The sequence below is a fragment of the Camelus bactrianus genome, chromosome 3, assembly GCF_048773025.1.
Source record: "Camelus bactrianus isolate YW-2024 breed Bactrian camel chromosome 3, ASM4877302v1, whole genome shotgun sequence".
In the NCBI taxonomy this organism is placed as follows: Eukaryota; Metazoa; Chordata; class Mammalia; order Artiodactyla; family Camelidae; genus Camelus; species Camelus bactrianus.
In genome coordinates, this window is record NC_133541.1 from 63,434,227 (window position 1) to 63,461,411 (window position 27,185).

General features: G+C 34.6%; 1 long non-coding RNA gene across 1 annotated transcript in view; it reads left to right on the top strand.

The window, feature by feature from the left end:
- LOC123615188 (uncharacterized) overlaps positions 1 to 27,185 on the top strand; it is a 464,042-nt gene that overhangs the window by 252,743 nt on the left and 184,114 nt on the right. The window contains exon 6 of the long non-coding RNA XR_012505525.1: positions 25,336 to 25,510. This is a non-coding gene — a long non-coding RNA (uncharacterized LOC123615188). The remainder of the gene's footprint in view (positions 1 to 25,335; positions 25,511 to 27,185) is intronic.

Consider the following 27,185-nt stretch of genomic DNA (forward strand, 5'->3'; position numbering starts at 1 on the left):
ACAGTGCCAGATTGTGAAAGCACCAGTGTTCTGCACTCCCAGGCCATCTTCTCAGCAGCTCCAGATCACAGCAAGTGAAAAGAAGTAATACCAAAAACTTGGGTGAGAGAGGGGAGAGGGTTATAGAGAATAGGAAAAAAGATTTTTGTTGAAATTAAAGAATGGAATAAGTTGGTATAAAATTAATACAACATTTTTAGAGTAAGGGACTGTGACATACCTAAATGCTAAATGATTTCTGTAAACCTCTGCTGCTGACTTATTAAAGTAATTTGACTTTTTTTCCATAGAGGAGGCAGAATTCTAGGATGCCCCCTAAGATTCCTACTCCCTGATAGGCATGTCCTGGGTAGTCCCTTTTCCTTGAGGATAGATGAAACTAAGGATGTTTCTCCCATGAGCAAATTAAATTATATGAAGGGGTTTTTGCGTATGTGATTTTGACTCCTCTAATTAATTGCCTTGAAGTCATTCAGAATTCTGGGTGAGCTTGAACTAATCAGATGAGCTGTTTATGAAAGGGTCTAGAAGTCAGAGATGCTCTCTGCTACTGGCTTTGAAGAGCAAGTCACAATGAGTTATTCATCTACAAATAAATGAATTCTGCCCATGACCACATGAGCTTGGAAGAGGATCCCAAGCCTCAGGTGAGACTGTGGCTCTGGCTGACACCTTGTTTGCTGCCCTGTCAGACCCTGAGCAAAGGACTGCCAGGTTAAGCACAATCCAAACTCTCACCTACAGAAACTGTGAGATGATAAGTGGGTTTTGTTTTAAGTAGCTTAGTTTGTGTTAATTTCTTACACCGCAATAAAAAATTTAACACATTCCTCATTGAATAAATATTCTGAGGTCAAGAGAGTGGGAATAATATATTTGGAAAATACTTTTACTAAACATCAAATGAAAATCCACTGACAATGCTCAGTGTACTAGTTAACCTAAAAGTATACAGGCTAGTAGATTTTTTCCCTTACATCTGGCTCTTACTTTTAAAAGTTAGGTGTATGGGGCTGGGGGTGGGAACAGACAGACTGGGATTTCAAAATGTAGAACAGATAAACAAGATTATACTATGTAGCACAGGGAAATACATACAAGTTCTTGTGGTAGCTCACAGCAAAAAAAAAAAAAATGTGACAATGAATATGTATGTTCATGTATAACTGAAAAATTGTGCTCTACACTGGAATTTGACACAACATTGTAAAATGACTATAACTCAATAAAAAAAGATGTTAAAAGAAAAGGTGTAGTTTAGGACAGAGCAGGCCATCAAATAGGGAATAAAATGGTCATGGGATACTGTGACAGAGAAGAAAATATGTCCCTTTTTAACTCACTTGATTATCATTGGGAAATTATCATTGGTTTGCTAAAGGGCAGAAATGGGCAATTTTGGTTAGAATTGGACTTGGATTTGTTGACATTATTAATCAGTAAATTGTTAAATTAAAGTAAAACTGTGTAACTTATTCTACCTCTTTGTTTCCATCTGGAAAATATTTTCTTTACGTTGCATTGAAGAATGTGATTAAGAATTGAATCAAGCAGTAGTGTATCATAGAGACAGAAATAATGGTCGTTAGTTTTGTGCAAATGTAGTATTTGTGGAGGGTTCTGCTCCCTTCGCTCCCAAATTTCTATCTTGATTCCTGGGATAGTAGAAATTGATTTTCGAAAAGGATGAAGAAATTAACAAAAACACAGTAAGTAGAGGAAAGCACCAGAGTTATACTAAGAAACAACTCAACAGTCTTTAGGAAGGAAAACAAAATGGGGTGATGCTCTATCAGTAAAATAGGATATGGAGTCAGTTTTAAGAAGTGGTTCAGTACAGCAGTAGGAAGGTTTATTTGTTCCATAAATGTGCCCACAAGAGGATGAGCTTGGTAAGGCTGCTACCTTCATCCCTTCTTTCTAGAAGCTGGATTTGAAGGCTGATGCCTCATTATAACAGTAAGGAATGAAATCAGAAAGTGGCAGAATCTCCCAAGGACTGAATCAGGCTGAGAGGAGATAGAGGGACCCAAGCAGAAAGGGCAGAGGAGTAAAAGGGAGGAAAAGAAAGCAAAAGGGAGCAAGAGAGAAGGCATACCCTAATGTTCTTTGGTGAACATGTTTTGTATTGTGTACTGAAGAGGAAAAACACAGTTTGGCATTATTCTCTAAGCTCTATTTGTACACTGATCTTAAAATTTTAGAACTCTTTGGTAATGAAGTATATTTTTGATTCTTTTAAACATTAAGGATGTAGATATAAATAAGGTTATACTTTTCTGTTCATTAAGATTCTGAGAGCCTGAAGAATATGTAAGTCAACAAACAGGATTTTGAAAATTTTTATTATTACACCAGAGTAGTGTATCTACATACATATGTGTCGATACAAAAAACATATAAATCTGAAGCATTTTTGAGCAAATTCCTATACACAGTGCTTATTTTATCATATTTAACAAAATCGTGAGAGTTCAACAAGAGTCTTCTCTAGTCTAGTAATTATATGTTTGCCTTGCACTCACATCATCCTAAAATTGCCAGGGCTTTTCACCTCTAAGCTCATTACGTGGCTAGTCCAGCTACACCCCGCCTTCCTTGGGACTATTTAGGCAGAAATTACCTAGTTACCTTCTTTGCTCACTATGAGGGAGTGGAATGATTCCTATTCTATCCCCTCAGCTGCCTGAATAGATATCTACTGAATCAGGGATGGAATCTGGAGTAAAGAAGTTGTGGAGCAAAGTGAAGGGGAAGACTTTACAGCAAACCCATGACCCCACAGTGAGGATTTTCTTCATCCTCCTGTTCCTTTCTGAATAATATCCAATTCAGTATTTTTCATCCTTATGGAGAATTAAAATTCCCAAGTCATTTATACTGGGATTATGGCTTTTTAGGGTACAAGGTATATACATACATACGCACTTTCATATTCATTTATTCAGCTTCAAGTTTCTCATTCTTGTCATTGTTTTTCCTACAACCAGCAGTTGACTAGCTATGGCCTTTGGGTCATTCTAAGTTTTCTTATCTTTTAATTTCTTTTTCCACTTCATGTTTTTTTGAATTTTTAATTTTTTTAAATGGAGGTACTGGGGATTGAACCCAGGACCTCATGAATGCTAAGCATGAGCTCTACCAATGAGCCACATCCCTCTCCATTCCAACTTTTCTGGATAATACACCTATACTTCCCATTTTACCTAAGCAGAAGTTAAAAAGTATTTCTGCCACATAATTTTGTCCTGAAAATGCAGACTACTTTCTCTTTGATGTCTATAGCTTTTATGCCAAAAATATTATCACTTAATTACCTGCATGCTAAGTCCTTTATATATTCTGCAGAGAGATGTGGATACAAATGATTCTAGTAGAGCAAGATCAGTGGTAATGAGGGCACTGAGTTATGCAGGAAACTGAGGACGAGGTGGTTCACTGAGCTTGAAGGCAGCAGCCTATCCCAGGCCTCTGACCACAGAAAGTTTATCATAACTTCTTGATTCACCTGTACTTTCACAAATGTCTCTGTCCCTTGTCTACACTGTTCTCCTCTGCAGGGCCGTGACTTGTACTAATCATCAGCTCTTCCTCTAGAATCTGAACGTGTAGCTTCCTCTCGAGAAAGTTGATTCCCCACGCTCTGTCTCCCTCTGTTCTCTGCCAGCACCCAGTAGCTTCACCATTAAAAATCATGATGCTCTCACCACAACCCATCAGGAAACCACTTAAGACACATTTTTATTGACATTTCTTCTTTAAAAAGGAACACCAGGATAGGATGTGGACGTACCTGTTACTATTATTGTGTGGTTTTGTGTGGTGGTTCAGACTTCCCTCAGCCTTGTGGTCTTGTTTTTAAAAATACTATACTTTTGAAGAGGGAAAAAGGGCTTACTACACAATTAGTAGGGCAGTATTAATCTGGATAAAGAGATTTTTGAACTGTGTGAAAGGCTCTCAAAGCTGATGGCCGTTTTTATAGTTCAATCAGTGACTTGGTTGAAAATGGGGAATGCAGGCTCATTAAAAATATGTATGATGAAAGCTTGAAGAGGGAATGGAAATATTTGAGGACAGAATTACGATTTCAAGAAGATGAATGATGGCTAAAATAATCAAATGGAAATATAATAAGGATATATGTAAATACTGAACTTGAGCTCAAAAAGTCAACTGCACAAATACAGGTTAGGGCAAGTCCTGGCTTGAGAACAGGTGCTCATAAATACTAATTAGTAACAAAGCAAAGCAAGAAACAGACTAAGCTATGAAGCTTTCATTTAAGCCAATAATATGATGTGTTCTCTAAAATAGCTTATGTAGTCTTACCCTCCATAATCTTATTAAAAAGAATAAAATATTCTATGTAATATATAAATTTATGTAAATATATTTATGATTCATATGTGTTGATAGGAATTACTCTGTGAGGCATCGGGGGCCACACAGATAACAATTACATCGATTAGCTTAGGGGACTTAAATTTTTTAATCCAATTTTTTTTTTTTAAATTTGAAATTACAGTTACAATATATAAAATAAAATAATGTCAAGGGTACATGGAACTCCTAAAGAAGTAAGACTAATAATAGCAACAATGACTACATTCCTGTTATACCTCTACAGCAAACTACAGTTTATGTTATGTGATGAGCTATAGTTTACTATTGATTAAAATTTTTCTTTAACTTTAATTGGCCCCCTACAACTTTGTAAGACAGGTAAGATAGGGCTTCTTTTACTTTTAAGTATTAATGTGAACTCATGGAGGCAAAGTGATTTATTTTGATCTTAGTTCCAGTGGTCATAACAAGAACACAATATGTCTTTCCAGAGCATTGTTCTGAATGAATCAGAGTAACATCCAGAGGAAGAAAGACCTGACTTGGTATTCTGTGTTGAATGTATGCAGATCTGAGTGGAAGATTATAATATACAGTGTAAAATAATATCTTAGACTATATCATATCTATATAAATATTATAATAGAAAATAATGTACCATAGTGTAATAAAGTTAGAGATTTAATCATATATTCATTTCATTTCATGTTCTAGTAGGGATATTAAAAAATAAAATTCCTCAAAGATAAACATGGAAAGTGTGCTAGCATGCGAAGACCATGGTGAAAAAAATTAACTTGAAATAATTGATAAATGTTTTATTAAAGAGCAAGCTCCAAAGGAGTAGGGACCATTTCTGTTTCATTCAGATATACTGTAGGCACAGAATAATTACTTGTTCCATGACGTAATTTTTGTCATTATTTGGAGGGAAGATGTTTGAGTTATTTCAGAGGATAGGCATAGAAATAAGAAATTAAAGTTACACTGAGACAAATTCTAGCTATATTTATATACAAAGAAATTTCTCATGATAAGTGCTTTTTTGAGGCTTTTTAATGTATTTGGGTTTACTCCACTGCAGGAGTCTCTTAGGTTTAAGTGTTTGCATTTGAATTTAAGTACCAAAAGCGATTTTGCTAATGGTAGAATATTCTGCCGGTAAAGAATATGCCATATACATCAGATGTTTTCCTGTTGAAACTTGGATCATTATCAAAACTCTTAAAACAATTTCCATGGCCTCAAGTGAAAGACTAAATAATACTTTCTACTTTTGTATTGGAATATGCCATGTTAGGGATAGGCAAGAGTAGACTAGGATTGGAAGTTTCTGAACATAGGTAATACTCAAAAATCTCAAAAAAATTCCACCTCTCGGTTAGGTAGGTGAGGTCTGTTAGTCTTTATAATTTTTTTAAACATGATTTGGTTTAATTAATTAATTAAATTGAGCTGTTTACAGTATATCAATTTTTTACAATATATCAATTTCTGGTGTAGTCTTTCTAATTTTTAATGTGAAGTGGCCAAAAGAAAAAAGGACCGTAACTGTAGGAGAACTTCACATTTGAGTTGGAGAGTGATTATTGATAACATGAATAGTAGGCTTGGTTTATTGGGAGAAAACAATTTTGATGTTGTCTCAGTAGTTGCTAAACTTCATTTTTACAGTTTCCTTGATTATATCAGGAATTTATATATGGGATATTGTTAATGGAACTTCATCTTTGAGAACTTAATTCAGAAAAGCACAATATGTTTTATGCCTATAATAGATCTTGATAGTCACCAAGGAGCATAGTTTCGTTTTGTTTGTTTTAAAATAATTGACCTATTTATATTTTCTTAGTGATTGGTTTATTTCTTAAATATATACCAAATGAAATTGACTTTGTTGAGAATTAATCTCATTATTCACTTATTAAGAGCAAACCTGTACAATGCAAGTTGAAATGTAACTTGAAATTTAAGACAAATGATGCTTACACTGTCAGATATATCAAATTTTTAAACACATTTAAAAATCTACAGATTAAAAAAACAACAATTTATGCATAAAAACAGGCCTGCAGATATGATTTTATGGAGCAGTAAACATTTTTATTTTAGAAGTTCCAATATTATATATCAGAGTAGATGATTTTTATATATATATGATTATAAGATATCTACCTATCCATCTATCTATCATATATATATATATATAGAGGCATAGAAAGGTTATAGGCCTATTTTCTTACAATATATTATATAGGAACTTAGAAATAACTTTTTTGATCAAGTAGATATGAATTCAAGGCTCAGGACAGCTTAAAGGTTTGTGATGGGTGTATTTCACAAATGTAATTCTACTAAAAAGTGTCATGGTAAATATAAAACGTGAACAAGACTCTTGAAAAAACTAAAGTGAAAGTTTATAGTATGATAGCATATTCTTCTCACTAATATTTGCTGAAATCAATGTATTGCCTAATCATTGCTTCAATATTTATGATTAAATGAAGACTCAGTTTGCCTATGTGAAAGGGGAAATTCTGATCTTCCTATTGAGCACATATTTCAGGAAAGGCACACCTTTATTTCTTCCCTACTTTCATAGACTAAGAAAGGCCTTCTGAAGCTGTACAGAAGCAACAGAACGGAATTCACAACTATGATTTTCAAGGTAATAGTGTGCCTCAGGGGACAATACAAATAAGTGACTCGTTTTCTGTCTGGTTGTGTGACAGGATGGTAGTCTTTTACTTGGTTTGTCAATCTGAAAAAAATGGCTGTATCATGAATACCATATATCTTTGTGGGGATGGAAATAATTTACAGGATGTTTAAGAGTACTTTGTAGTGCATAATGTTCTGCAAATGCTCAATAATTAAGAGAACAGCTCATTTAAAATATAAATCAAGTGTGTTAGAGGAGAAGAATTCCAGGAAAGAAACCAGGCAGACTGCCACTGTGTTAGTGCTCTAGGCAGATTTTCTAGCTGCGGTGAGGTATGGTAGCTTTCTTTATTGACTCCTCCATGAGGCATAAACCTTCAGAGCTCTTTGAGCTTGCTCAAGGACAAGATCTCTGACTTAAAAGAAGTAATATGCACCTACTCAGTGTGAGTCGTGCTGGGAATAAAGCACAGGAACGTTTCCATGGAGCTTCTTTTTCTTTTTTTGATTGAATTATAGTCAATTACAATGTGTCAATTTCTGGTGTAAAGCACAGTGTCCCAGTCATGCACATACATACATGTACTCATTTTCATATTCTTTTGCATTAACGGTTATTACAAGATTTTGAATATAGTTCCTTATGCTATACAGAAGAAAGTTTTTAAAATCTATTTTTATATATAGTGGCTAACATTTGCAAATCTCAAACTTCCAAATTTATCCCTTTCCTCTGGTAACTATAAGATTGTTTACTATGTCTACAAATCTGATTCTTGGTTTAGCAGGGAGGGCAGATGATTAAATAAAACTTAATAATATCTTGCAATGAATTGACATGTGGCAGGGGGAGTATAAACTGATCAGAGCACACAGTAGGAGCACAGAAGCTCTTTCAACTTAGAGGTTGAGTTTGTTAGGGAAAGCTTTCTAGGGAAGTGTCTTGTACCTAGCTCTCTGCTACTGGGTAGAAGTTTGTGCTAGGAAAGGGACATAGTCCCCAAGGAGCCCCCAAGGAGGTAATGTTATATACTACGAAAATTCCAAGTAGGATTATTTTAGAATTTTTATGTATTCTCTTTATATCATTTGTTGACTCTGTTGTGTCTTCAGTCTGTATTTTATCATGTGTCACCCTTTCCTACCTTCCAGGTTTTAAAGTTTCCTTATTGAATAATGAACTCCAGAACTGAGCTTCTGAGGTTCTCCCCAAATCTGACACTACCTCATAAATCTTAAAATTCAATAAGAAGGAAGCTCCCTCTAGATATGACAGTATTTGAATTTTGGTCTTCATATATCCTTGCCTGTACAAATAATTTAGGACATAACCAAAATCCTATCTTCTTCATAAATTTTCTGATTCCACTCCTTGGAAGAAGATTTTCTTTCTAGAAAAAAAAGATTTACTATCTACAGTGTTAATTTGTTACTTACCCCATGTTACCTTTGCTGAGATTTCACGCACAGAAAATATTCAAACTATAGAATTGTTTAATCTGAAAAGAAAGCATGACTGCTTCAAAAAATAAATGAGAAAGTTATTTATACACTGTACTTAAATTTTGAGCTCATGAGTCTTAATGGTACCAAGTTCAAACATATCCTTTAACTCTGTTCTGCCTAAAACATTGACTAACCGATTCTGAAGAATACAGCATGTCTATTTTATAGCGTGAGAGTTTTTTTTTCCCCAACAGTTCTGACTCAAAACTATAAAATTATGCCTAAGATATTATACTTTTCTGTGTGTTTATTTTTGGTTCTCCAACTAGATTTTAACAAGCCCTGTGAGATAAGAATGTTTGTCCCTTCTCTCCCTTATTCCTTCTCTCTTTCCTTGCCTTGTCTTTCTCTTGCCCTCCCTGTCTCCTTTTTTCTTTCCCTCCATCCTGCCATGTCTATTTAGTAAATATGTTTAAAGTACACACTTGGGGAGAATTTGGATGCCTGAAAGGGGCTGGCTTGCATTAAGGAGTCTAAGAAAAGAACCACCAGGGTACATCTTGGAATCCATGTGGAGGTAATACAGGGAGATTTCAAGAGACGCTGGAATTAGGAACTGGAAAATGTTTACTTACTAAAAATAGCTACTGGATCTCTCTCTTTTTATGAACAAAACATAGTCTCTTATCTCTGGTTTTTACTTTGTGTCTGCATGATTTTCTTCATTTTCTTTGTAAATCTGTCTCAACTAGCTTTTTTTCACACACGACACAAAAATGACAGCACACCATTCTCTGAGAAGCATGACCTTCCAGGTTCAGGACCACTGTCAACTTACTCCTAGGCTCTGTATTTCTGAGTTCAAATTCTGGAGAGAGGGACTCTAATCTACTCAGCTCATGGGTGAGATCTCCACTCTGGGTCCACACAAAGGAGGAGGAGGGATCATGACTGGACAAAATTGGCAAATGATGCTCTCCCTTCTGGCTAGAATCACTGCAGTATGCGGACAGTTCATTAGATCAGAGAGCATCCTAAACTTGTCAGCTGTATTTGTTATGTATCAGGCACTTTGGTAGGCATTATGAATACCAGAGGGTGACATTTGGGGAGATGAAATTTGAGCTAGAATAAAGGAATGGGATTCAAAAACATACATTGAGCATAAAACTTCATAAATGCATCAATAAATTTAAACTATTCTTGACATATTAAACAAAAATATTTAATTTGAGGAGAACAAAAATAAAATATATTTCTTTTAAATTGCTTTATTTTAAAATAATAAATATGGATTGGAAAGTCTCAAGATAATTTATTAAATTATATAATAAAATATATATCATATGTATGTATATTGGTTACTACATGCTCTTTCCTATGTTAGATTTGAAGGAAATGGTAGAGAAAAGTATTACAATAGGCATTTCTTCAAGTAATACTATCATTGGGGGGAACAGATATGTGAATGGAAAATTACAATTCATTATAAGTTATGTTAAAGGGGAGGTTGATTATGGGAGAGCATGAGAAGCAACTATCTCTATCTTGGGAGTCTAGGAAAGCTTTCTAAAGGATATTATGTATAAGATGAGACCCAAAAAATAAGTAGGAATTAATCAAAGAACGAGGTAGGGAAAAGAATTGCAGGCAGAGGAACTACATGTGTAAATTCCCTGAGACTAGAGAGATCATGCCTTATTTAGGAAATTTAAAGAAGTTGATTAAGCCTGAAATGTTGCATCTGAAGAAGTAGCAAGGGATATGAATGGGGAGAGAAGGATGCACAGATCAGAAAGCACCTGGTAAAATATGCTAGAGTTTACATTAGCAATGTGGAGCCCTTACAGAATTTCAGTCAGGGGCAGAAAATAATCAGAGTTGCTGTTTGTAAAGAAAGAACACTTGAGTGTGGCAAAAACTGGAAGGAAGCAACATGAATTTTGAGTGTTGCAATAATTCTGGTGCAGTGCAATTGGAGTTGATAAAAGAAGTTGGCAGTAGAACTGGAGAGAGGTAGACGGAGTCAAGAAGTATTTTGGAAAGAAAATCTATAGAATTTGCTGGGTGTAGGGAGTAATGAAGATAAAATGGTTCCTTATGACTCTCAGGTTTATACCTGTGGTTACTGTCTGAACTGTAGTATCATTCACGAATATAGAGTAGAAGAGCAGTGTAGAAAAGCAGCCTTGTTGGAAGAGGAAAACAATAATTTTGGTATTGAATGGGTAAAGTTTCGAGAAAGACTTCCATGTAGGTGTCCCCTTAGTTCCTGGCAAGCCACTGTTACTAATATTTAGTAGCAGTTTCTTATTTTAAGAAACAATTTATTCTTGATAAAAATACATTAAAACCTTTTTTCTTTCTAAGTTTAATCTAATCACATACCAACCCTTCATTGATTTTTCTAAAACCCATTCCTGGTTATATTAGTTACTAGTTCAGTATCTTTAATGTTTAAAAAAGATTGTTGCTAAATGGAAGTTACTTATTCTGCTACTATTTTGTTCATAGAAGATCAAATTTTTAATGATTCATAGTTTTCATTTATTCAAATTTACCACTAAATATCTGCAATGTGTAACATACTGCTGAGATACACAAATAAATAGGACGAAGGAATGATCTTCAATACAGCTTAAATTTATATAACATTCAATTTAAGTTTATATAACTGTATATCACAAGAGTGAAGCAGGAATAATCAAAAGAAAGACTGCATCAGGTTTTGACTGCTTTGAAAACCATGATTCAGTAGAGCCTCAGAAACCCAGAAATGTTAGGGAATTCATAAGGGAATAAAGATTAACCATGTGGGTATTGAAAAGATACTAAAATATGAAAAAATAGATTCTCATTTATCTAGTGATGAAAAAGGTCATTCATTACTTTTGTGAGGGCAATTTCGGGAGATCAGTGGGTCCCTAAGTCAATCGCAAGAGTATCATAGAGAGAAATGAAGAGAGCAACCGCAGTCTACATTCAATTGGCTTTTATAGAAATAGATGAAGTTGATGGATAAAGGCTGAAACTCAAACTGTGATTCAGATATGTGTGTCTGTCTGTCTGTATGTGTATATATGTATGAGTGTACATACCTTTGTAAAGCTTATGTAGAATTGAAACAATTGGGGTCTCTAGAGAGAATGTCGTGACAAGGGCTATCAATTTAATAAAGTATTCAGACATATGTATAAGTAATAAAACAAAAATTGACTGCATGTGATTAGACTCTGGGCACTGAAAAATACATTGCTTCATGGTTCAGTTAAACCAAAGGAGAAGAAAGACTGAGAGAACTGGTTATTGATACTGTTCTACTATTTTTCTTTTGAAGAAGCTTTTGGAAGAAGGATGAGAGGTTAAGAGTCAGGCAAAAGACTGAGAGTACCAGTATCAGAAGAAAAGAATCCAAAAGAGTTTTGGACAATCTTATAGATGAGAAAGATAGAACAATGGAGTTCAGGGCTGCTGAAGCAATCAGGACTTGAGGGAGCAAAGTCCTGGAAAATGGCAGATATAGCCAAGTGTCCAATGTTCACCAGCTTTCTCTTTGAGGAATTTGTAGCATTCTTAGTTTCAACAAAATAAGAAGTAAGCAGAAAGCCTCTAAAAAGCAGAGAGGCAAGTTCAAAAATTCCAAGGAGACAAATGTGTGGATCAGGAAATGCCAAGGAAGAAGAGCCCTACTAAATGACCCAGGCTTTCATATCTGCAGGGCTAGGTTCTAGTCATGATCATGAATTAGAGGTAGAGAATCAACCTTACAAAACCTACAGCTTAACCTTGAGTCATACAAAGACAAGGAAAAAAAATACTGTTAGCAGAGAGAAAAAAGGACATAAATTTCACAGGCTACATTTTCAGCAGAAATGAAAAAGATCAAAAAACAATGGAATGTCATCTTTAAAGTATTGAAAGACCACCACTGTCTGCTTGGAATTTTATAAAGTAGTCAAACTATCCTTCCAAGGTAAAATTAAGTATTTCCTGAGGAAAAAAAGGGAGAAATTTTTTTCAATACAAATTAAATTTTACACATTCAAAAATACTAAGGGGCATTCTTTAGGTTAAGGAAAATGCTGGAAGGTGGAAATACAGATATGCATGAAGAAAGGTGGAGCCCTGAAAGGACAACCATGTGAATCAATATGAATGAATATTCACTGTACAAAAAAATAGCAAAATGTCTTACGAAGTCTAAATTGTATGTTAAAATAAAGTGCATTTAATACACTAACACAAAAGATGGGATAGGTAGGTACATAGAGTAAAAGTATTCTAGAGTCATAAAATTTTCTGGGAAATGATAAAAAGCATAACTTACATTAGCAGATAATAAATTAAAGATGAATATTGTAATCTCTAAGACATACTTTCTCACTATTTTATTTTCCTAGAAGAACCCTTGAAATAATTTTCAGGTCTCAGGGAAGTGCTGCATAATAATTATTAGATCTGTAGTTCATGGTACATTAGTATGATCAGCTAATTGTAGATATAATGATGTACTATTAATTTTCAATGCTCTTTTTAATTATGATATTTTTCTTTGTTTTTTTGCTATTATATTAGCCTTCTCTTTTTGTGTTATTTCTCTTTCCCACCAAAGATATCGATCTAATGCAATTCAGTAGTGTAGGTAGAAAGAAATTTAATTTTCCCTTTAAAAAATATAATTCATTTTTATCTTATTCAAGGGTATCTGTACAAAGTGTACCACACCTAATATGTTATGGTGCATAGTATGTGACATGCACAAGAATGGTTTTTCCTCCTATTTAAAAATAAAAATAATTTTTAACTCAAATTTCTTTAAAAAATAAGATAGTCAAGCTTAGCCTTTCTTAAAATTAATCTTTCTTCACAAATTTAGATATATGTAGTTTTACATATATATAGTTTATAAACTAACTATACTGACTGAAACCATCAAGCCAAGGATACAGGAAATTCTGTAAACACTAAGCAGGATTAATACACAAAAAATCAGGTTCTTAGCACATCATACTAATACACACTTGAAGGAAAATATGAGAAAGAAATATTGTTAGCAGAGAGAAAGAAAATATTGCTGTGTGTTTCTCTTAGGTATCATATAAATGGGTCTTGTCTTTTAACCAATCTGACAATGTTTGCCTTTTAAGTGGACCTTTAATGTTATTTGTAGTTAATGTGATTAGTGATATAGTTAGATTTTAATCTACTGTCTTACTTCTTTTCTATTTGTCCCGTCTATTCTTTGTTTTTTTTCTTTCTATGTTTTCTGACTTCTTTTGCATTAATTATCTTTTTTGATTTATTTTATCTCCTTTTTGCTCATTTTAGCCAATATTTAGCATTTGTATATTCTAAAATAATGACTCAAATAACAAGTTATAGCTTGTTGTGTTATTTGAGTGATTGCTTTAGTATTAATAGTATGTACCTTTAACTTACAACATTCTGTGTTCATGTAACATTATACTATTTTGTGTGTTGTAAAGTAACCTTAAAACATTATGCATTCATTTTCCTTCTCCTGACTTTTGTGCTATTGTCATACATTTTATGTCTACGTGTTATTATTCTCTGACATACATTATTCTTAATCTTTTATTTAAACAACCAATTATCTTTGAAAGAGATTTAAATAATAAGTCTTTACATTTATCCACGTAGTTACAGTTTCTCGTGGCCTTAATTTTCTTGTGTTGATCTAAGTTTCAATCTGGTAATATTTTCCTTCTGCTTGGAGGACCTCCCTTAATGTTTCTTACAGTGAAGGTCTGGGGATGAAGAACTCTTTCCCATGTTATACATCTTAAAAAATCATTATTTTACCTTCATATTTGGAAGATATCTTGACTGGGTAAAAACTTACAGGCCAAATCTCCCCCTAGTGCTTAAGGATGTTGCTCCATTGTCTTTTTTCTTGCATTGTTTCTGACAATAAATATAATATCCGTATCTTTGTTTCTCTGTATGTTATGTATCTTTTGCTCTGGCTGCTTATAAAATTTTCTCTTTATCACTGATTTTAAGCAGTTTGATTATGAGGGTCTTGTGTAGTTTTTTAAATCTTTAATGTGTTTGGGATTAGCTAAACAGCTTAGCCTAGTGATTTATAATTTTCATCATATTTGGAAAAATTTTAGCCAATATCACTTCATATATCTTTTTACCACCCATACTTCCATGCAACTTTTCAGGGATCCCAACTGCATGTTATTTATCATCTTGAAGTTTCAACCTAGAAACTTTCTCCAGGCAGTGAGTTAGTGCAATAGCAGGGCTCATCTCCCTTTTCTCCCATCTTTTAGTATTTATTGTCCTTTTTGACCCGAATTCCAGTGTCATAAGTACCATTGCTTGACGTACTTTGTCTGTTTTAGTTGTTTCATACAAGAGAGTAAGTCCAGTCCCTGTTACGCCATCTTTACCAGAAACGGAAGTCTCCAGAATGCCTCTTAATTCCTGGTGAGAAAAATGTTTTGGACAATCTCATGAGCCCGAGCCCTACAGTGAATTCTATTCTTAAAGGCAGATGCACTTGAAGCAAAATTACATTGCTGTTTGATGAACATGAATGTATATAAAGGGAAAATTCTTACACATTTAAATGCATAGAGACAAAGAAATATAAACATACTACTCAAAGAAAAGGAAATAGAAAACAAAGGAGAAAAACATATGATGCTTAACTTGTATATATTTATTCAGGGAAAACATCTGATTAATATTGAGAGCTGAAAAGTTTGAAATTGATTTATTTTCAATCCTCTGTACGTTATCAGAGAAAGGACCAAATACAATACTGTATATTTGTACAATGAAATCCTGTAAAATGGTAAAAATGAATGAAGTGTATATATGGGTGATAACAATACTTTCAGAAACAAGTCTTTGTGCAGGAAAATATAATAGAGGCAAAATCAGGAAAACTTAGGAACAGTGCATAGTGTGGCAGGTAAGTTGTAGACTTAGTGGTGGTCTAAGTTATTCTTATCTGGTGGTTTTATTTCCTCAAGAATAAAAAAAGACAAGTTCATCAAATAAAGTGAGTTACAAGGATATTGGAAGTATGAAAACAGAGAAGTTGTAAAAGCCTGTCTTGGGCAGTGGAAAAGTACATTTTCTATGGAATTGGAGCATTTCCAGGTGGCAGTGAATGAATGGCATACTGGTATGGTTTTCTCTATCGGTATTCACCTGTCCACAGAGTAACTAACACGGGGTTTAACCACAAGATTCTGCTAGGTGAGAATGACAGATAGTGAGAGGGAAAAAAGAAAAAGGGGTGCTGCCTCTCAGAAGGGAAAAAAATACTTCGTAAGATCAATTAATTTGAGCTTTCAATGGTATAAATATTTATCACAGTAGGGAAAGTGACATTTCACACATCAGGGTTTCTGACATGGTAGACTTAAAATAATGGATGGATTGCCTCTGTGGATGTTGAATTTGCCATGACGTATGATGAAACTAAAGCTAGGTAATTTACCAGGTACTGAGGTCTTCAATGAATTGAGGGACTTGGGTGCAATGAGATTTTGAGTGATACAGGCTTATTGCAGATGCTTCAAAGGATCTGTGAATTTTTGAAAGGTAAAAGTGAACTCTGTTGCAGATGCTATGCATAGAATATATAGGCTAAGGATCTAATGGGTGGCATGGACAAGACTTGGAGGGCCCAAGAGCACCAGAGATAAATGGAGTAGAGTCAAGTTAGCAAGAAGGAGGATCATTGAGATTACAGTCCACCTTTTCCTCCACAGTATACACTTTTATTAAGTGGGGAAGGCAGAATTCTTTAAGTTTCTTCTGCAGCTTAAAGAGGGTGACAGCATGAATCCTCAGCAATAAGCGGGACCAGCAGTATTGTTGTAGGTCCCAGCATCTGTACTCAGGGGCTAGATTAACCAGCAAAACTCTAGAAAACTACAGAAGGACCAGAAATCATATCAGGAGACAAATTTAATGTCTCCTATGAGGGAGGATCCATTTGTAAGTTACCTTCCAGGAAAAATACTAGAAGTAGATTAGCAATGTACTTGAGGAAAAAAATAGTTATTTATTAAAAAATGACTATTTAATACTGGAGACTTTTTTTTTTTAACCAAAGAAATTGTCTTAGCGTCATACTTCACCTCCTTTCTACATCTCTCAAGATGTATAACTTTTGAAGATGTTTAAATTTATTTTAGAAAATTTAGAAGTTATGTATAAAATACTATAAGCATGTAAATTATTTATCCCACTCAAGTTACACACACAGACATACTCACCAATAGAAAAAATATGGTCTCTCTTCTCTCCTCCTCCTTCTTTTATTTGTCACTGTATTCTAGCTACTTAAACAATTACTGTTTGTCTAGGTTAAATATTTCTTAATTAAATGAACATATACATGAACTCACCATATGATAAAGGAATCATCACAAAAGGAAATAAGGAATAATGATGAGAAAATAATTGGAGAGACAAAGCAAGTTAAGAGAATCACAAGAAGCTGTTTTGTTCTTCTCTATACCAATATATTTTTATACCTGGATGATTTTATGAAAAAAATTAAACTTTTAAAAATCTGTAGAAAACAGGCATAAAACCCACAGAAGCAAATTATATAAGGACAGAGAGAACACTGTCAAAGGGCTGCCTCTACTTCCTAAAATACCACACCAAGATATTTTACAGATGAATTTTACCAAAACTCAAAACAATTATACAATCCCTTTGCTATTTAAAAATCCTTGAGTTAAGTAAATGAGGTTTCAAGATTCTTTAATAAGGCAAGCAAAGCATTAACAATAAAATTGGCAAAAAGACTACGACAAGAATACGATGAACTAAAAAATGTCACTAAAAATATTCTTAAAGCATTAGCAGATAGAATCTAGCAACATGTTAAACATATACTAAACCACAAACAAGTGGGATCCATAGCAAGAATGCAAAGATGGTTTAACATACAAATTCTGTTAGCATAATTTAACATATAAAAGAAGAATCATATTATCTTTCTCCATAAATGCTGAAAATTTAGTATCCTTGTTGATTAAAATAATTCTTGATAAAATAAGTAAATCAATAGTATTTTAACATGCAATGCATGTGCATCTCCACCCCAGAGTTGAATCATGACTAATTAGTAGTACAAGAGACATAGCTATGGAAGACAGGAATGATATGCCTATCCAAAGTACTGCTATTATTTAACATTATTCTGGGAGTACTAGTCCAAACAATTGGGAAAGGTAAAAAATGGATGTTAAATGTACATAATTTGTAAATGGAAAACACCAAGCTGACACACTGGACTGGGGTTCTGAGAGAGATTAGTTTTATTCTGGTTCAAGTGGCTGTATAATTAAGGAAAACTTATTTATTTATTTGGACCTAATTTTTCATTAATATAATGAGGTGATGCACACAAGTGGGGAAATGACAGTCTTCTTTTGTAAGTAGCCAAACTGTATCCTCTACCAGCCTCCCTCTTACCCTATTTGAAAATCAAGACTTAAATACTACATAGTGTTTCTATGAGCTTCGTATTACGTTGATTGTTTGATACTTGTGTCTTAATAAAAATGAATCTCATATAGCTTAGTAGTGCTGGTTGGAGAAGTGAGCCCTTTTTGACATCAGTCTTAGGAAATTTTCTTGTCTATTTGTAAAGGGAAATTTGCATTCCAGGGCACATTCCCAGCATGGATAAAACATGGAGTAGTGATGAAAGGAGAAAATTACCTAGCCAGTTATAGTGACTTATTTAATTCTTATGGCAATGAATAACACATTATCTATTTTTTAAAAAAGAAATTTTAGGAGGCATTGTCTAAATTCAGTTAGACTTAGAAAAGAGACATTCTTTTGGAAGTTTGGAAAAATGGCAATATTTTTCAATATAAATTGTTTAATATTTTATAAACTTTAATTAAAAATATAATCATATATTTTAAATTTGGTCAATGTGAGCTTTAGGAGTTGCTGTTCACAAAACCTATAGGTGCATTCTAACTGTGAAAGAAAAAAATAGATAAACTAAAGTGTGTTGAACTTTAGGCAGTGAGATTAATTATTTTTCATTTCAATTTAACAGAAACAACTCATTTGTTGTTTTGTTTTGCTTCCAGAACATAATTTATCTTGTGCCAAAGAGAGCCAACAGTGAATCCAAATCAGACAATAAATGTAGAAAACATGATTTTCTACCCAAACACCACTAAAATAATGACAAGAATACAAAAAAATCATAAACACAGAAAGCAGAAGAGAATGGGTAGGGGTTGGGGGACAGGAAATAGTGAATAATGGCGATCAACCTGATATTTTTAAGTATAACTGAAGTGGACAAGTGGCAACTCACTAAGCAAACTAGAAAACCTGAAATTTTAGTTAAAATTTTATAGTAAAAATCAATCAAGAAATAATCTGCTTTATCTCACAGGATCTTGGGGTTGACAGCAACGGCATATTGGAATATGGGATATAATGGTGGAGGGGTAGAAGCAAAGAATGTTGGAAGTTGGTAACACAAAGCAATTAGGTGACTTGTTCTATGTCTCCACTCCAAACGGACTGCTCCCTTCTCAACACTAGCAGAGGTCTGTATGTTTATTTTTCTGGGATGATGAATCAGAAGGAATCTGGATTTAGGGATAGTGGGCACTGTTGAGCAAGATGGTGTTGTACTCAAGTCATGGGTTTGTATCTCCATCAGTGGAAAGTGGAAGATCTTTTCACAGAAATTGGCAAAACCAAGAGAAAAGCTAGTAAAATATTAGTCTCTATTCAGCAATTCTACACTGAGGCTCTTCAGCTAATAAGCTCTTCTCACCTGAAGTAAAATTCTAGTCAGCTTTTTGCATACTGAAGGGGTAGCTAATGGTCACTAGATACTTGAGAAAATCTCTTACATGAAAGACAGAGACCAAAACCAGAGGAGGATGAACCAGTTCAGGAGGTTGAAAAAATATAATCAATCCCCACAAATACAAGATCCCCTAGGTGAGAGAATACAATGTGTCCTTGATTTAAAAAGTCTACAATGTTAAAAGGAATAATCAGAGAACAAAAAGCTTTTGAAAATTAAAACATGATAATGGAAATTTAAAATATAAATATGTAAGAGTTATAATATAATGTTGAATAAATCATCCAGGAAAGAAAATAAAGGCCAAAGAGACAGAAAATTGAAACATACGTGATCATCTGATTTACAAAAAGGGGCATTACCACAAATCCGCTTGTAAAAAATGGTGGTAGTAAATGATATCTTTCTTTGGTTATCTAAATGAAAAAAAAAAATCTTGACCCCCTACTGTACACTGTACACCAAAATTAATTTGAGGTGGATCATGGACTTAAATGTAAGCAATAAAATATAAGAGTTTTGGGGGAAAATTTAGGAGAGTATATTCATAACTTGGATAATCCACTAATTATCAGAGAAATCAAAACTACAATGAAGCATCACCTCACACCAGTCAGAATGGCCATCATTCAAAAGTCCACAAATGATAAATGCTGGAGAGGCTGTGGAGAAAAGGAAACCCTCCTACACTGTTGGTGGGAATGTAGTTTGGTGCAGCCATTTTGGAAAACAGTATGGAGTTTCCTCAAAAGACTAAAAATAGACTTACCATATGATCCAGCAATCCCACCCCTGGGCATATATCCAGAGGGAACCTTAATTCAAAAAGATACATGCACCCCAGTGATCATAGCAGCACTATGTACAATAGCCAAGACATGGAAACAACCTAAATGTCCATCCGACAGATGATTGGATAAAGAAGTAGTGGTATGTTTATACAATGGAATACTACTCAGCCATAAAAAAGAATAAAATAATGCCATTTGCAGCAGCAAGGGTGGATCTGGAGAATGTCATTCTAAGTGAAGTAAGCCAGAAAAAGAAAGAAAAATACCATATGCTATTACTTATATGTGGAATCTAAAAACACACACACACACACACACACACACACACACAGGCAAACTTATGTACAAAACAAAAACAGACTCACAGACATTGAAAACAAATGTATGGTTACCAGGAGGGGAAGGGAGTGGGAAGGGACAAACTGGGAGTTTGAGATTTGCAGATAGTAACTACTAAACATAAAATAGATAAACAACAAGTTTATATTGTATAGCACAGGGAACAATAGTCAGTATCTTGTAGTAACGTATGGTGCAAAAGAATATAAAAACGAATATATGTATGTTCATATGTGACTGAAGCACTGTGCTGTACACCAGAAATTGACACAACATTGTAAACTGACTAAACTTCAATAAAAATATATATTAAAAAATAACTTGGATAATCAAAGATTTCTTAAATAGGACAGAAAAAGCACTAACCTTTAAGCTACTTAAAAATTAAAAATTGAAATTCATTAAAATTAATAGATTCTGTTCAGTTTTCAATGTTTTTCACTAAGAGACATGTACAGTATAGTTTATAGAAACTTAGTCTTACTAGCCCAAGACTAGAAATAACCTTAATGTCCAACAATAGTTGAATGACTAAATAAAAGGTATTATTCATATAATCAAATGCAATGGTAAAATAAAGAAAACCACTTTGTTACATCTAATGTCATTGATGCATCTCACCAACATATAGCTGAGTGAAAGAATTCAGATACAAAAGAGTATATACTTCTCTTTGAATTTTGTTCAAAACAGGCAAAATTAATCTGTGCTGATAGAGGTCAGATTCCCGGTTACCTTTGGGAGTACTAACTGAGAGAGGGCAGGATGAAGTCTTTGGGGGGTTGGGAATATTTTATATCTTGATTTAGATCATGGTACATGGGTATATACATATGAAAAAATTCATTAACATATATACTTAAATTGTGTGCACTTTATTTCATATAAGATAAACCTCAACAATACAAGAAAAAGGAAAGAAAGTGAAACTAAAATTAGAGTATTCTTCTAGGAGACCTGTTATAATCCTTAGGGTTGTTAATCTATATTCTGGTAATCCTCCTTTCAAGGATCTTGTGGGATTACAACTTCCCACGCTTTTGCAGTTAGGCATGGACATGCTACTTTCTGTGAATCATAAAATCTTCATAGAAATGCAAGTTACTTCTGGATGGATGTTTTTAATGGCCAGCATGTGACTCACCATGTTGCTTTTCCTCTGCTGCCATCCTGAGGTCCTTGGGAGGGTGGAGACTCTGTCACTGTAGCCTCTGTGTAAGGAGAACGTGGAGCCAAACCCCTAGCTGGTCCCTGTTGGACCTGTAGTGTCAGTGAAACAACCTCTGCTGTGTTATGTCACAGATACTTGAGTTTGCTTTTTGCTGCAACACAATGCAGCTCATTTTGACTGATGCTAAGGCTCAACTTTCAGAAGGAGAGAAAATTTATCAAAGAAATAAGGCAAAAACATTTTCCAGAATTGGTGAACTTTAATTTCCAGGTTGAAAGCCTCTCCTAGAACTGAGTACAGTAAGTGAATGGAACAAGATTCACATAGTGCATGCCACTGTGACATTTTTAGAACACCGGAGTAAGGAGACTATCCTTAAAGCTCCTGGAGTGGGGTACAAGAGGATCACAGACAAACAATTAGAAATCACAACAGACTTCGACTTCTCAGTGTCAATTCTGGAAGCCAGAAGACAATGAAACACCTTAAAAATTCTACAAAAAAACATTTACAATTTGGTTTTGTACCCCTGCCAATCTTTCAGTCCAGTGTGAAAGTATAAAAATAAAGACATTTTTAAAGAGAGGCAAGGCCTCAAAAAGTATAACTCTAGTTTTCCTTCCTTCTATTTTAGTAGTAGAACTGTTGAAATAAAGACCTCAATTTCCTGTCTCCTTGCAAGTAGGTATGGCCATGTGATTAAGTGCTGCTTATGGGATTTCAGCAGAGGCAGTATGTACATGTTCTGAAAGGGAATGGACTTGCCCTTCCTCTTCCTTTTCTGTAGGGGACACATAATGGTGGAAGTTCTGGCAGCAGTCTTTCACTGTGACCTGGTGTCCTGGGAAATGAAAAGCAAGCACCTCAAAGCAGTGAGACCCAAGGGTCATTGTACTCCTGGATCACCTTTTTTTGTTTGTTTTTTTTCCGCTGGTGATAAGCAGTCTCTTCTTTTGTTTGATCCCCTGTGTTGAGTTTCTGTTTGTCAGAAACAAAGGAAATTCTAACTCAAAGAAAGGGATTCTGTGAAAGGGGGTTGAAGACAAGAGTAACAGAGGAAATCTCTATAACTGATCATGAAAGGACATCTTAGGTTTTGAGGGTATGGTGTTCTAAAAGGGCTATATATTATTTTTTATCACAAAAACTCAAAATGTAATGTCTGAAACTGGAACATTGAGATTTAAACAATATAAACACATTATTTAGGAATGTGAGTTAAAAATGCTGGAGGAAACAGCCAAGAGAGCCAAAATGAGTTGCCTCCGGCAAGTGGGAGGCAAAGATAAAAAGGGGTGGAAATGAGTGGCCCAGAGGAATGTTATTTTCCATTATGAGCTTTGGTGAGCTATTAGATCAATTAAATTCTGTAAATGTATTCCCTTATTATTTACTGTATTTATGATGATAAACACAAAAAATGATTTTTAAAAAAGAAAATGGACATTTAAACCTGTGATTTGTATTTTCTGTTGCCTCTGAATGAGAATAGTAAGAAAGTTCTATTGTTTGTGCTAGTTGACTTAGCAGAAGGTGATTTAAGGAAATGGCATTCTTAAATGGAGATACAAAGGTCAAAGACAAGCAATGCCTTAGCTGTTAGAACGTATATCATGAAGCTCGGATCCTTAACAGCGTACAGTGGCAGTCCGCGGGGAGTGAGGCGGAGTGCCTTTAGTTTGTATCTGTGACTTATTGCTGTGACATGACACTGTTACATTTTGGTTTTTAGCATTTTTAAAGAGGAAGTAATAGTTACTAGAGATGAAGAACTCAGAATTAAGTACCGTAGTTATACACAGAAGGGTAATTTGGTTTTGATGTATTGGCTCGAGCCTGTTAACTAATAATACCAAATTTTAAGTAGCATCTCCCCAGTATGAAAAAGAGGTAGCATCATTATTAATGTCTAAACTATAGTGTGTTTCACACAGGATTATGGTAAAGGTCAGGCCATGTTTCTCTGAATTAAAAGCTATTCTGAGCTATCGCATTCCTAATCAACTCAGACCTAAAGGTGCATAGCTCAGTTATAATGAGGCACAATGAATTTAAATAAACTGCAAGATACTGTATAGTGATTTATATGTGCACTGTGGTATCCTTTTAACTCATTAGCAGTGAATGATACTGTGTGTTTGCAACTGTTTTTTGCTGTATAACTATTTTTTAATCACAATATTTCTTGGTAAAAGTGCCTTATGCTCCCATTTTCTTCCTGTATGTGTAAAGTGGAAAGGAATGGGTGCTCCTGGCATGTACCCAGATGCAAGTCACAGCAGAAAGGGACCTGCAAATATCCACTCAAATAAATTTCGTAAATTAACTATTTGTAACTATATTCACATGTTTATGGTTTCAGGGTATAGAATTGCCATGGGAATTGAGAACATGAATTGAAGGTTATATGTAGGTTCCTGAATTATACTTCAGATCTAAGTTTGTGGAGGGATTAAAAAAGTCATTGAACACATCTGAGTGTTTATTTAAAAACACCAATATTTAGCCAGAAACTTTTCTGCTCAGTAATTCATGAGTCTTATTTCCCATCTTCCGTCATCTTATGTATACCTGATAATTTTTATAAACAACAATTCCTATAGCTTGCTTGTATATCAGGCTTACATAAACTACGGGGCTTTATTGCATTTAGCAAAATCCTTTTGTTTTCTTTATTTCTAGATTAAGAGAATCTTATGCATGGCACGCATGAACAAACATTTAAGTAAAAAAGAGGAGTGATCACATTGATAAAATTCTCTTTATAAATGGCTCTATTATATCCACTTTTTGTGGTGGCCAAAGGAGACTGGTTATAACATCCTAAGAAATCTTTTTCTCCTAATGCTTAAGAAACCTATGCAGATACTATATTTATCTTAAATTATACTCTCCACACTTGAAATAGCCTCACTACTCCTAAAATTGAGTTAATTTAATACAACCAGGCAGTTACATAAAAACAGGATTTCTGTCTTGGGGCTCAACTGCTTTTGAGTTTCATTACCAATTATATATCCTTCCTATTCTTTTCTTGGTCAGTTTTTACGTAGTATACACTTGGCCTTGTGCTTAGTAATTCTAGAATAATGTGACAGATGTTTCTAAATATTCCTTAATATCTATTCTCCTCTTTTTCGTTTTAGAAACAGGACTACATTTTACTTAGCTAAATGGACATCCAACTACAAACTACATTTCTCAGTCTCCTTTGCAGCTAGGTATTATGGGCTGAATCGTGTCCTCTCAAAATTTATTTGTTGACGTTCTTAACCCCCGTATCTCAGAATGTGACTACATTTGGATATTCAATTTTTAAAGAAGCGATTAAGGTTAGCAGGGGCCCTAATCCAATATGACTGGTGTCCTTAAAAGAAAAGGAGACTAGGACACGGGAATATATAGAAGAAAGACCATGTGGAAACTGGAAGAATGCAGCCGTCTACAAGCCATGGAGAGAAGCCTCAGAGGAAACCCACCCTGTTGATACCTTGGTCTCAGACATCTAGCCTTCAGAATTGTGAGGCAAATTAGTTTCTGTTGTTAAACCGCTCAGTCTGTGGTACTTCCTTACCGCAGCCCTAGGAAACTAATACAGTAGGAGTGCTCATGGGATTGAATTTGGGTTATTTGCGTATAAGCAGAAATGACGTGTGAAGTTTCTAGGTCATCTCTTTTAAAGACAAGGTGGAATATGCTGGCTTATCTCTTTTTCCTTCTCAAAGGCTTGAAGACAGATGTGGCAGGGACTCCATTTCCAGTGTTCAAATAAGGACAACACGAGTGGTGTGGTGGAGCAACGAGGTGGAAGAAACCTGGTCCCTGAATGACCTTGTGGGGAAGAGCCATCCAGATAGCCATCCAGCCAGGACTACTCCTATCGGGACTATTCTGTAAGAGGTAAGTAAACTTTTGTCTTAAGCCACTGAATTGTTTGGGTCTCTATTATAATAGTTTAGCCTTTACCCTAACTAATAAAACATCTGTGGAATAAGTACCAGGCACAGGCCCTCTACTCTATTTCCACTTTAATTTTTCATTTATATTCTGTACATAATAAATAATACAGTTATATATAATAAACTATAAACATTTATAATTTAAACATATAAAATGATAATACCATATACTTTTTGATTTTATATTACATTGTCACACAACTACTATTTTCATTACAATTCCATTGCAGTTCTAGCAGTAATACAGCTAATGGATGCTTCTCTTTCTTTTTTTTTCTTGGTCATTCTCAGTAGGTATTTATGAACTGTTATTAAACTCAGTTTGATCCTTCATGAGCATCATCTGAGGGATCAAAAATATCACATAGTCACCAGGAAGATGGTGTCTATCCACAGCCTACCCCTGGCTCCTATCCAAGCACTTGTCTGAGGATTTTCTGATTAACTTCTATTATTATTACTGTTACCAATATATCACCAAACCATGAAGCTGGAATACATGGCCTTTTTCCCAAAGGTTTATGGATTTTCCACATATTCATTTCTAATCATGCCATGTGATTTTTCAGACATTGATAACCATGGTATGTGAGTTCAGTGGAAATAACACTCATCCCTTCCATATCCAACTAGTTTCTAAGCATATCAGATAATTTCTGCTAATTTTAAAGAACTTTAATCGGTATACAGAGCTCTTTTCTTATTGTTTTTGTAGTCAACCAGTCTAGTTTTCTTTCTGTCCTAACCCTGTATAATCTTGCCGCTCTTTTGTTTTCTGTTAAATGTCAAGTAGATGTGTTTTAATGATCAAAACCTAGGATTTGCAGCAAAGGGAAAGATGAAGCTGCCTGAATGAAGTAGTGCATGAGATGCTACTAGTAGCTGTTTAGAAATTCTTTCCACTCTGATTTACACAAAATGCCTTGCAAGCAAAGCAGCCTCACAAACACGTGTTCACCTGGAGTACTGTTAGAAACTAAAAGATGGACGTTTGCTTGCTCTCTAAAGAAAAGGATAAGTTTAGCTTGACTGAATGGTGGTAATTCCATCTCCCCACTCTTGCATTAAGTGATTAACCCACTGGAAGTCTGTGATCTGCTTTGAAGTTCCTAGCTTCCAAAGACTCCCCGCATGAGACCTATTCATATAACCCGAGTTCTTCTAAATAGAAAAAAAAACTTCTGTATTTACTCCTGATTTTTTTCTGCTGATGAAAAGTCTTTGAGCATCAGTAGGATTTTGAGATTACCATAGTTTCTTGGCAAATGCACTACTGGGAGGGTAGAGCTTGAACATCTTGGCATGTCGGGTTCTGTTCCATGGAATTAAGGCAGAAAGGAGACTGTAAATCACTCTTAAGGGCTTTTTGAGGTACTTTCCTTGCCCTGCCATCAGGTCTACTCTCATTCGAAGAAACAATGAATTGAGATTGTAAGGGAATCTTAACATGCCAAAATAAACATTCATTCTTTGAATTTTTTTTTTGACTACTGTACCCTGGAGAGTGCACTCTATTTGATAATTTCAGATTTAATTAAGTAATTGGGCAGAGTTCTCAGTGGAGAAGGGCAAATAAAATACTTTTGGCTTGAGTGATCACTTTAATAAAGTGAGTT